General features: G+C 38.9%; 1 long non-coding RNA gene across 3 annotated transcripts in view; it reads left to right on the forward strand.

Annotated features, from left to right (window-relative positions):
- The first annotated feature begins 2,451 nt into the window (after positions 1-2,451).
- The window catches only part of LOC125693470 (uncharacterized), a 151,742-nt gene continuing 141,713 nt past the window's right edge, over positions 2,452-12,480 (forward strand). For all 3 annotated transcript variants that reach the window (XR_007377110.1, XR_007377109.1, XR_007377108.1), the window contains exon 1: positions 2,452-2,557. This is a non-coding gene — a long non-coding RNA (uncharacterized LOC125693470). The remainder of the gene's footprint in view (positions 2,558-12,480) is intronic.

Genomic DNA, 12,480 nt, shown 5'->3' on the forward strand with positions numbered 1-12,480 from the left:
GCTTTTTCATCTTCCCCAAATCAGTTCTCTGAATATAGTAGCCTATATAACAGATTAGTGGGATGACAGCAAGCCTTCTGGATTTGAAGGTATACAGGTGCCTGTAAAGATTCATATTTCTCAGGCTTTTGTTATGCTAATTCTGCAGTAACAAACCTTGACTCCAGTGCAGCAGGGAGATACCTGAAAGAGCTTCAGGTTAGGTAGCTCAAGCACTGACAGCAATCTATCCAGTGCATGAATTCTATCCAGAGCTATAAGTTCACTTGCTCTGCTGAGAAGTGACCTCTGTGCATTGGTTTATCTTATTCAAATGCTTCACAGTGAGTTACAAAGAAGCTCCAATTCAGAATGCAGTTTTTCTGAAAGTTAGAAAAAAAACAAAACAAAACTTTTTGTTATCTCCTAACTTGTATTGCAGTAAAACAAAAACAAAACTTCAGACTAAGAACAAACTTTTGCATTTTACTTATGTCTTCTCCTTCCTCATTTTTGAGAATGCTTTATGTAGTCTTGTTCCTCCTGAATCTCCACTGAACATTTCTTTTGCGGTCTCACTTTGTTGAGTGAATGATAAAGTTTCAAGTTGCCTTACCCTTTCAGTATCTTCTCTGCTACCTTTGATCCTCACTATTTCTTCCTCATCTTTCAAAACTCAGCATTACTGGTTATTCCTCAAGCCTGTATCATAGCATCTTCTCTGGCTGTGTCTGCCCTGAACACCAGTGCTGTGGCAGTAGCCTGTGGGGAATTGCTGGCTGTTCTTTCCACTGGCTGGCAGGGAAGGTGGCAGTGCTGTTCCATGCTGATAGTGTGGGCTCACTGTCCTTCAGGCACCTCCTCTATCTACCTCTTGGAGCTGCCAGAATTAATGGTAGCTATTTGAGGACTCTTTCTAGATGATGGGTCCCTTGCAACAGCTTAGAGAGCAGACAGGCAGTTTGCAGCCTGCCTTTTCTGTAGATGGTGGCATCTACAGCAGTTGGCAGACATGGCTGCACTTACCTTCCTTTTTCACTCCCCATTCTGAACAAACACATTTCTTATCTGCCTGTTGTTACAGCTTTGGGAAAATATTTCTTCACAGCCTAACAGGGTCAAAATACTGATTGCTGGCAGCAAGAGAGAATCTTCTGTTTTGCACTGCCTATTTTAAGTTTCAAAGAGAATGAGTTGTATCAAAGATAACGGTAAATAGGCTGCTGTTAGCATTGTGTGCTGTGGACACTTAACTGTGTTTTACAAAGAGACCTGTTTTTTCACCTGTTTTTTCTTCAGTACTTGATGTACGGTATTTATTGAAGCCCTTCCAAAATGTAAACTAAGTCAAGGAAAAAGTTTCCTTGCACTGTTTTCTAAACAAGCACTCTCTTTTATTAAAATACTGATGAAGTTGCAGAAGACATAAATGAACCAACTGGATAATGCTGTTGGAAGCTTTTCATGGAGGAAGAGCAATTCCAGCACTGTGTGTTTTACTCCAGTATGTATGATACTTTCTTAAGCACAAACATGCCAACTGTACTCCACATTATGTTCTGGATTTTGCACTTGATAATGGTGGATGTAATTAGCAAATGAACTGGAATACACAAAGCAAAATACAATAGTATTCCAGAAGTAGTGATGGTCCTCTAAGCCACAAAGTCATGCTAGCGTCCTACTGAAATTCAGATCAGGTATTTAGACCTGGAAAATGAATGAAGACACAGAATGAAAAAGAAAGATGGGGATTTCAGTATTTTTAATCAAAGTCTCTCCTAGGTGAATCTGGCTGTGCTTCTTTTTAAGAAAAAAAAACCAAAAAAACAGTCACAGGCTCCTGAGTAAACTTATCTTCTTTATATTGAAAATTCCTTATTCTGGGAAAGTTGAGCTACCTGGAAATTAGAAGGGAGGAATGTATCACAGCACGAGAGAAACACTGTTAACCTCCACTGTTTTCCTGACAAAAGAGCTGGAGAAAAATGTGAGGTGGCAGCTTGATAATATGAAAGGCAGACGAGGTAGGATTGTGATACAGGAGTAAGGTGTAGTGAATAAAGCACCATCCAATAGGATTGGAATTTTCTTTTTTATCTCTGCCTCTAATTTAATTTTTGGAGAAAGAGTACAAACATTCAGTTATGCATGCTGGAGATGCTAGTAGTATTTTTGCACTCTTAAAGGCTGATCCATTTGTAGCACCAGAAGTATTTATCCTGACTTTGCTGGCACTCAAATTCCATGTTGCAGACCTAACGTATTTCTCTAATTGCTCTGTAAGGCCATTGAAGTGGACAACTGAAGACATTTCATAGCCTGAGTGCCCTGACTTCTGAACTATTAGATATTGTATGGAAACTGCTGAATTGCAGCCTGAACCTCTGATTTATCACCTGAGGCGAGCAATGAGTCAGCCACGGGAGCACAGGTGAATTGCCTTCACCTGTGCTGCTGGAAGGGGTGAAGCCCAGCTCCACCTCTCCTAGACCCACTTAAGAGTTGACTACTGGCAGGGAAGGTTCTCTTCTGGAGATCCCCTCCTCTGGAGTTTCATAACAATCTCAGGATGCGGGTAAGCTCTCTATCTGTTCTCTTTTGGTATAATGACTGCTTAGCTAAACTCTCTGGTGTATTTCGTAATTATAACATCTGTATATTCATTAATTATACAGATATGGAGGTAAAGGCTACACTTTTTTTCTGTTTTTATGGACATAAATCTGTGATGCACACTCAGTGATGCCCTACTGTAGAGATTTGACCCTGTATCAGCTTAAGTGGGAAAATGGTTCTTTTGTTAATAGCAATGTGTTTCATCAACTCCTACTACTCTCCTGACTGCGAGATGAGGAGTGAGCTCGGTATCTGGTTCTATAAATGTGCCTGTTGTGTTTCAAAATAATGATGCATTGAACAGAAAGTTCATTTATTTATGTCATTTGTCTCTCTATGGCTCAGGAATGAAGCACAATTACCTTTAAGTACAAGGGAAGAAATAAATGTTCTTTGATAGAATTAATTTTGAAAGATGCCTACTAGAAGATGCTGTATCAGCAAAGATGTTCCAAGAGAGATGGACTGATAGAGAAGGAATTGTCAGGGGAAATGTGGTGGAGCTCAAAGGATTGTGTGGGGTAGTAAGCATATGATAATTTTTCATTTGCCTTCTGTCCAGAGACTTAAAGAAAAGCAAAGCAACTTTCCTGGTTGCAACCTAGAACTGTAAATCTCATGAATACAAAATGTGTAGATAATGCAAGTACATTTGTAATCATGGTTTGTACAAGCAGATAGCCCATTTCTGTAAGCCTCCTGAGGATACTTGCAAGTGCAGTGGTGGACTTTGACCTTGCCTATGTGTTGTATCAAAAAAGGAAAGTGTAATCGGGAGGTACTGACTTCAAATGAAAGGTCTGATAATTCACTAAAACTTCTGCTTGATGTGTAGCTCTCTAAGCACAAATAGTGATTTATAAGGAATAATCTTGATTAAATCTGGTGTGTCAAATTCCTGCTAATACCATGTTTAATGGATTACAGTGGAAAATAATAAGCAAGAAAAACCACAGGAATAACAGTGTGATTCTTTAATTATGCAAGCAGTAAAAAGGTAAGCTATTTCATCCTAATCAAAGTTATTAGCAGCTAAACAAAATGTGAATTGCTGTTTTGTTTTTTAATCTGAAAGTAAGTCAACTTTCCTTGAAAAAATTCCTCCCAGTGATTGGTGCATGACATGGAAACATTTGGTGAACCAGTGTGTATGGAAATAGGGCAAACACTGATAGCTACCCAGCAGCACCTTCTTGAGACTTGCCTATGGCATCTTGTTATAGTTTCTCTCTCTACCACAAATAGAGCTAGTAATTAACAGCATGAGGCAGCCACCTGCTTCACCACCCACTGTCACTTTTGACATACTCTTTCTTACTTTAGTAAATTAATAATGATTCAGTCAGATCTGAATTGACTGCTTAGGATTTTAGCCAGTATGTTAAAGTCACAGCTATATCTTGGGAATGTCCGTGGAATTCACAACTCCTGGGAGAGGCACAGAGAAGCCTGTAGCCTGCTCATTCTTTCTGTTGGTTCTTGAATGGTATGTGCTCCCTTGGAGCCTGCTGTGAGATATACAGATTTAAACCAACCCTTAGTTGCAATCTAAGCCTGGTGGAGGGTCCTTGAGCATTCTCTGTATATGCCTTGAAGTATATTTACTCCTATGCTCATAAATAAATAACAAAATGCCTTTTTGAAATGTAAGGCTGCACCACAAGAACTTCTACTGAATCCCCAGCATTGCTGAAAGCGTGACTTTCCTCATCGTGAAATTTGTAGCATTTGGCTAATCATGAACCAAACCGAAAGCCCTTTTTTATAAGGAGCAGCAGCATTAGCTCCCCTCCCTTAGCTCTTTGTGGAGGTCAGCCATTTGTCTGCTGGCAGGTTAGAACCACTGTAAACATCTTTTCTCCAAAGTACTCACCTAGGATATAAACTGTGATTTCATTATAATGGATATTTCAGTAAGCTTGTCTCATATCTCATTCCTGTCTCCAGAAACTTCATTCTTATAATACAACTCCCAAGCACTGGAGGGAAAGAAAAAAAAAAAAAGAGCTCAAAAATTTTTTCCATCTTGCCCTATTGTTGCTTTAGTGCTGATTTGCAAGTGAAATTTAACAATTTCCCCTGTATTTTTTGCGATATGTGGTAAGTGTGTTGTGTGACGTGAGGACTTCGAATACTCAGAGCTCATTATGGCATAGCAGATTCTGTCATTTGGTATAAAGTTGTTCAGTTGTGTCATAGAGCTGGTGATGTCTAATTCATAATGAAGTTTGCTTTCATGTTTACATGACCCTTTTGTGATAGAACTGCATCAACAGTAAGGATACGAATGTAGCTCATGTGTCAAGTGGTAAAGACCTATGAAGTATGTAGATATATAGAGTGTTAATTCTCTAGAAATATAGATAAAGAATACTCAACAAAATGAAAATTTCAGTGGTTGTGAAAAACACTGCTTTCTTTGACTGCTGGGTTTGATCTCTCTCTGATCATGTCACAGCATCAATCTGGGTTATTTTTGGGAGGTTGAATCATTTTAGGTTTGCGTTGGCTACTTAAAGAATAAAAGTCTTGTACATAGTTTTAGGTGCACTTATAATCTGTGAGCTTTTGAGGGAAGTGTCCATTCTTTCTGTCTTTAAGATTGATGGGAATAGAAAGATACACGTCACAGTTTTTCTATCAAGTCCATTTAGAAGTATTATTTAGGACTGATATAAACTCAAGGGATTCTGAAAACAGGGTAAGCCATAATTGAATTTTAAGCTTCTCTCTCCATGAAATTGTATCTTGTCAAAAAATAAATCAGTTATGCTTACACAACAGAATAGCAAATGTTTCTGCAAAGAGGAAAAAGAGATGAAGAGAAATGAACCAGAGCTGCTGTTCTCTTCCATGCTGCCAACCCTTGCTTTTCATAAGTGGCATCAATATAGAGGCAAATAGCAGGAGGAATGCCAGTTCATAAAGGCATCTCTTTAAATCTAGTGCATTCTATTGGACCAAAGGAACAGTCTATTGGAATGGATCCTCAATCTCTTGAAAAGTTTGTGAACTTCTGATAATATGCCAATGATCTCACCTGGTACTGGGGGAGAGAAACTCATGAATTATTCTTGTTGGGGTTTTCTCACTAGCACGTTTTTCTTACAACTTTCATTCAGTAACTGTGTTGTGTTATTATGGAGACTAAGGGACAAACTGTTATTTTTTTTATCCATGGCCCCTGAATGTGTTTTGGTTTTTTTTTTTTGTTTGCTTGTTTTTAACTTAACCTTAAGTGTCATTTAACTTTGATTCTTGTTTTTTTATTAAAAATGTTTTACTATTTCATTAACTAACTTTATTAGAAAATCATATATGAATTAGATCATAATTGATCTTGAACTAAAAGCTCTTGCTGATGAAATGTTCTAAAACTGACCAGCTGTGAAATTAGCTGCACACTGTGTCATTTCCCAAACACTGTCAAGTAAGTTGTTACTGAGTTAATTGCTCCAGACTTAATTGCTCAGACTTAAAATGCTGAGTAGTATTAATGCTTGTATAGGTTAGGCTGTTCCTTCCTAATGTTTACTAGGTTTGTCTGTTGTGGAAAGGAAAAATTAGAAAATAGGAAGAAAATTTTAAGAGGTATTTGAAAGTCCATACTATATTGCACTCAAATCCTACTTAATAAGGGATTAAAGACATGTTTGTTGTGCTAAAAGAGAGTTGGACAAGATTTGGAAAATATTCTTTTCTTTCTTTACTGGACCCTGCTGTTGGACTAATTCAGAGAAACTGCAATCACCGAGTTAAGTAATTGCAGTTTCTCTGAATTAGTCCAACAGCAGGCCTCAGAAAATGTGCAGCACTCTTAGAAAGAAGGTGACCTTTAGTTTCTGGCCCTGCTGAAGTATCTTAGGCTGCTGTTACAAATGTGCTTTGCTAGGAAAAGGGCAGAAATTACTTTTTTTTTTTTTTTGTAATTTTAAACTAGTTGAAAATAAGCTACTGACAGTGAACCTCAACAAAGGCAAGGAAAAACGAAGTAATGGAGGAATTGCTAGGATGGAAGATATATAAACTGAGTCATTTAACATACATGAGAGGAGTGTTTCTTAGAGGCATCTGCCAGTTAGAATTTCCTCCGAGTTCCATTAGCTTTCATGTTTCTGTGAAGCACTGCTTTTGCAGATTGAGGAACGGATTGATTCTCCTTGGGTTGGAAAGATGTTTTCTTTTTTCCCAAACTATACTCAAGCACAATCTTAGGTGCATTCTGAGTATCTTCTAGATAAGAAAATAATTTGTTTTCCTTCCTCCAAGAGATGTTTGAAGTCTTGTTATTTAGTTAGGTTGCAGAAGTGGAACAACCTTTCCCACTTGTCAGTGAAGTAGCAGCTGGACTCTATTTTGTTTTAACTCCCTGACCTCTCATTCTCCTATAGCAGCTGCAGTGCAGATTGCCTCCAGCTGATAAGTTGTTTGTCCTCCTTGTTTTTACCCTCACTCCATTCACCTTAGTTATGAAAAATCTGAAATATCTTTTACCACAGTTTAGCTGAATGAAGTGCATAGCTCTCTATCTTGTAAGATTTTTTTTTTTTGGGGGGGGGGGGGGGGGAGATTTTAAAAGAATTTGTATGGATGTTTCTACTAGCATAGTAAGATGCATTTTCTCTGTACCTTGCATGAGGAAAAGATTTAAGCCATAAGAAAGCTTTAAAAATCCTTAATGCAGAGCTACTAAACTATCATGTAGGAAAGACTTAGGCATACTGAAGTGTGTAAATTTTGTAAAATTTTCAGAAAAACATTAATTTATTTTCCTTTAATCAAAATGAAATTAAGGATATCTTGATGAATAGGGACACTAATATAAAATTAAAATTTATTTCTAATTGTCTTCAGTTCTTCACAGTGAATGATATGTCTTGAAACAGTGAGCTTCACAAAGCATCATTCCACTGATTTTCAGAAAACTTGTGCCAGGTGTCCTACAGTGCTGACAGCCCCTAATGGCCCTGACCAGCTTCACCTGAGTCCTCCCACCTGCTGCCTATTTAAGGCACTCTGCTTTAAACTTATAACTGGCCTTAGGTCCTTGTTTGAGAAATGTTATAGGAGTGCTGTTCTCCATCCTGGCTGTAGTCGCTTCTGTTCTTGTCTGCAGGTTCTGATGGACTAGGCAATAGCCTATTTATGTATGTTCTGACTTAGCTGCAGATCTGTCCCATCATTATGGCCCCGTCTGCTTTCTTTGGGCAGTATCTATCATGAAAATTTGAGCTCACTATCTGGCTTGATGGTGATTTTCACCAACATACTGGTGTGGGGTTGAAGGTGGATGCCATCTCTGGAGCTGCTCTTATCAAGTGTTGTGTGATGAGCATTGTTATAACATAACCCCTGTTCCTCTGAATCATTTCACTCTCTCTGTTTGAACCTGTGTGTTTGTACACCTAGTATTTTCTATTACTTAGCTAGTTTGAATGCTCATACTTACTAGAAAGGAGAATGTGTGAGCACAGTCCTTCATTTCTTTATTGCTTCAGGAGCATAAATAAGCAGTTCAACGTGTGTGTGAGGCAGCTCCAAGAAGTCAATGAGCATTAAGGAATTCTGTTTATGTTTTAAAACAAGAAATTGCAGCAGAAGAGAAGTTCTATGAACTCAAATATTTGAAAGTTTATATTAGTCTGCTAGTTCTTGAATTTAAAGCATTTTATTTACTACACTGGACCACTGACTCTTAAACTTATCATAGGTTAGCTTGATTTTCAGAATATTTGTCTGTACAGTCTGATTTCAGAATATGAGTCTGTATAGTTAAAAATAAGGGATTCAAACAAATTGAATCACTGGGGTCTGAAATACGCCTTTATCCATCTAGTCTCCTTGGTTTATTTCTTACAGAAACATAAGGAAAAATACTATTGTATCACTTCCTTGGTGATTCTATGATTCTATAACTTAAAGCAAATTTACATGAATGAAGCATCCACAACAGAAGTGTAATACTGGTACAGAATTAGAGAGTACTTCAGTGATGGGCTTTAATTTGTTACCAAGCTGCTAAAATATATATTCTATCAATAAAGCTATATTATTTCATTCTAAAATTGAGTGTGAAGATGAATGTAAATGCTTATTTTTAACAAGCACAGTCAGTTTCACCCTTGTTCCTTTCAGCTGGATTATGCTGAACAGAGCTGGAACTAGGGAATTAACTAGAGCTGAAACTGTTGCTTTGATAAAATATACTCCAGAAAATGTCAAGGGCCCTTCAGGAAAAGCAGTGAAAATACTAGTGAGTGAAAATACTAGTGATTTCTTTGTGTTGCTTCTGTAGTCTGGAGAGGATTAGTGGTTATAGACTTGCTGCTGGGATCAGAGGGAACCTTTAAAACACTATGGGGAAGAGGAGAGACTGAGCAATTTTCTGGGGACTGCCTAAAAGTTGCTTTGGGGATTGATAGGAAAGCGAAGGTAAATGAGAGACTTAAGTAAGCAAAAGCTGTCTTTGCCTGTGGCTGATGCAGAAATAACTGAGTTGATTGAGACTTACTATCACTCTTTAGCTTAAATTTTTAGGTAAAGGTCGATGTGTAGAACATGAATAAGCAGTGGAACAATTGCAAGCATAATTGAGGCTCAAAGCTTAGACGAGCAGACCTGTAAAGCATCCCTGTCAAGACAATTCTCTGTAAGGGCTTTTCAGTGATCACTTCAAATTATAATTGCCTGTCTCTATTTGCAGTGAGTGTTTACATGTGTTCAATATCTATTCTGTTTTATCATCTGTTAATTGGCTCTGACTTCTGTCCAGAGGACTATTTCTCCCTCAGTAGGTAGAAAAAAGTATAATACAAAATGGTTGTAGAGCTGCTTCCTTTTTTTTTTTTTTTTTTTTTTTTAAACACTAGCTTAAGCAGGCATTTATCAGGAGCACTGTGTTTATGGTTGATTATTTCTTGGTCTGTTCTGACACTGATTCTAGGTATGTTTGTAGTTAGACAAACATGCACCTTGAATTCAACTTATAATTTTTATTGAAAATCTTGCTTTATTGGCTTGAATAATCTAATTTGATAAATTGCTTTAGCAAGATCTGCCCTCCATGAAATATGTCTTAACATCCTGAAATGTTATTTATGAGTGCAGCTCTGCATCTTGACCATGTATGATGGAAAGAAATGTGAGCTTTTAGATCTGCTGGAGCTTGATAGCTTGCTTTCTGCCAATTCTTGTGGCTTGTGAAGTCAGATGAATACATTTGGCCAGAAATAAACCAACCTAACCCTGCAATAGCCTGTTTTTCCAGAGAAAGTGGGGCTTTCCCTGAATACTTGGTATTCTTAAGTAACATCCCACAGTACTGTCATCCCTCCTGATACTGGGTATTATGTTATGACTCCCCACCCCATGTAGAAGAAGCCACCTACAAGGTAATGTATTTTCACATCTGGCTTTTGATAAAATTCTGTGATATTGTGTTACTCCACTAACACAAGCTCTGTATTGATTGCCTTGCTAGTCCTGTTTTCAGTGTTTAGATCTAAAGTGTGAAGCAAGACTGGCAGAGGTAAATGCAATTGTATGCAGAGGCTTCTGAATATGTACTTCAAAGTCCAGATAAATGTTTATGGATTTGCAAGGCAAACTCAGTGTTATGCAGCAGCCCTGGTGGTTGGTTCACATGTCCCCTTCATTCTGCAAACTCTGTAGATCAACTGCAAACCAGAGATGGTTCACAAAGTTTAAAATTAATAAGACATTTTGCTGGAGACGTGTGGTGAGTTGGCCTTGGAATGCAGCAAAATGCCCAGCCCAATGCTCATTTACTCCTCCTCCTCATGCAGCAAAGTGAACAAATAGCAGGAAAAATGCTGTAGGGCGAAATAAAGATGAGGAGATTGTTCTCCAGCCATCATCTTGGGGAAGATAAAATTTGGGAAATATTGATATATATATTTCTAATTTATTGTCTATTAAGATATCTGAGTGTTGAGGAACAAAACCCTACTTCTGCATGATGTAGGGTGGAGTTCTTGTGGTCAGCCTGTAACAGCTCTTCTCTGCCAAACCTTCATCCTCATGCATTTCCCCAGCTTGAGCAAGGGCCTTTCCCACAGGCTACTGTCTTTAAGTCCCCCCCCACTCATGGTGTCCTCATGGCTATGCTGTGGTTGCTTCCCCTATTGTGGTCTTCTCCACAAGCTGTGGGGGCTTTCTGATCCAGAGTCTGAAGCATCTTCATGCCTTGTTCTCCAACCTTACTGGATATGTGCTGCAGGCTCCCCTAGCATGTGCTGCCTCTTGTCTTTTTTTTTTAATGTTGAGACCGAGGCTCAGCTGCCCCTCAGTGGTGGGGTCGCTGTGGAACCATCTGGAACCCTCCAGAATGAGCTGTGGCAGGCACACGGCAGCCCAGACCTCATGTCACAGAGGCTGCACCTGTGGTTCCTGCTGCCAGCCTCACCCTGGAGACCCATTACAAGATGTCTGACAGAACTTGTTTCAGGACTGCATTGATCTGAGGCTGCCATGAGGTATTTAATGTGGGGGATTACCATGGCCATGATGCCTGTTCTTCCTGTTGCAGGGCAGCAGTGCAGACTTACAGACTTGTGTGATTAGTGTGGTTTGAGAACCCTGCTGCTTCTGTGGGTGGCCTGGCTTGTTAGCGGTGGGCACTAGGTATTCTCCTTTGTGTTGTGCTAGCTGTAGCTTTGAGTTTAAGCAGTGAAAGTTCTCTGCTATATGTCTCCTGGTTCTTAGTCGAAGAAGGCTCATGATGCTGTGATCCAGCACAGTTAGAAAAGTGTCTGTCATTTATGGGTTTTTAGCCCTGGCAGCTGTGGGTATAGGTGTTGTCTGTTATTCTGAGAGACTCATATCATGCGTACTATGTCTTGATCTCATGCTGCCTGTTTGTGTCATAAGAAGAAAATCTGTGAGTATCTAAGCAGCTGCTGAATACCAGCATGGGTTTGGGAGCTTGGGGAAAGATAGTTCTGGCCTTTAATGAGAACTAGGTAGGTAAGGTACGGGGAGCTTATGGCTCTTGTAAGCACATGGTGAGACATCTTATCAAAGTTAGCAACCAAAAACTCCTTTGTTATGAGCAAAGGAGCTGGTTTTAGTGATTCCTGGAGTTGTGGTGAGTGTATACATACATACATTCAATGCTTTCTGAAGTTGTGTAGTGAAAATCTTGGCAGTAATTTGTGAAAGAATTAGAATAATATTGCAGTATATATGTAGTGGAACTGCTAAGTCATGGCCTGAAACACTGATTAAGCACCTGGTGGGAAGGCAGGGCCAACCCAGAGGAGCTCAGGTGCATGCAATGCCCCTGAGTGATGGAAAGGGTGGAGTAGGGATCCACCCCTTCCCAGACCTCATTTAAGGGCTGGCAGTGGAGGCAAGGGCATTTCTTACCAGAGCTCGCTGTCTATCTGAGGCTTTCCAAAGGTAAGCAGCTCTTTTCCTTCATTTCTGCAGCTGCTGCATCTGGGCTTGTTCTCACCTGCTGCAGCCAGAAACTTTGCCAACCTGCTATTATCATGGTACTTTCCATTCCATTAGAGCATTACAGCATACCATGAGCTTTATTTCTTGACACAAATGGTATCTTCATATTTGGTATGTGAATTGTTTTCTGTGTGGAAAAGCGGATCCATTTCTGAATTTATTCAACTTTTGTCTTTAGCTTTTTATACTCCATTTACTTACACAGTCACAATTTTATTAAACTCGCAAAGATATCTGATGTAATCTAGTGACTTAATGGGTATTTTTCCACGTAATTTAATAAAATATTTGGTTAACAGCTTATTTGCATAGTGCTTTATGTTAATGAAGCTTTATTTTTAATGTATCCATTGGAATCTTAGAAATGGTTAAAGAGGTATCAAGGGTGATATGGAATAATTA

The sequence above is a fragment of the Lagopus muta genome, chromosome 5, assembly GCF_023343835.1.
Source record: "Lagopus muta isolate bLagMut1 chromosome 5, bLagMut1 primary, whole genome shotgun sequence".
In the NCBI taxonomy this organism is placed as follows: domain Eukaryota; kingdom Metazoa; phylum Chordata; class Aves; order Galliformes; family Phasianidae; genus Lagopus; species Lagopus muta.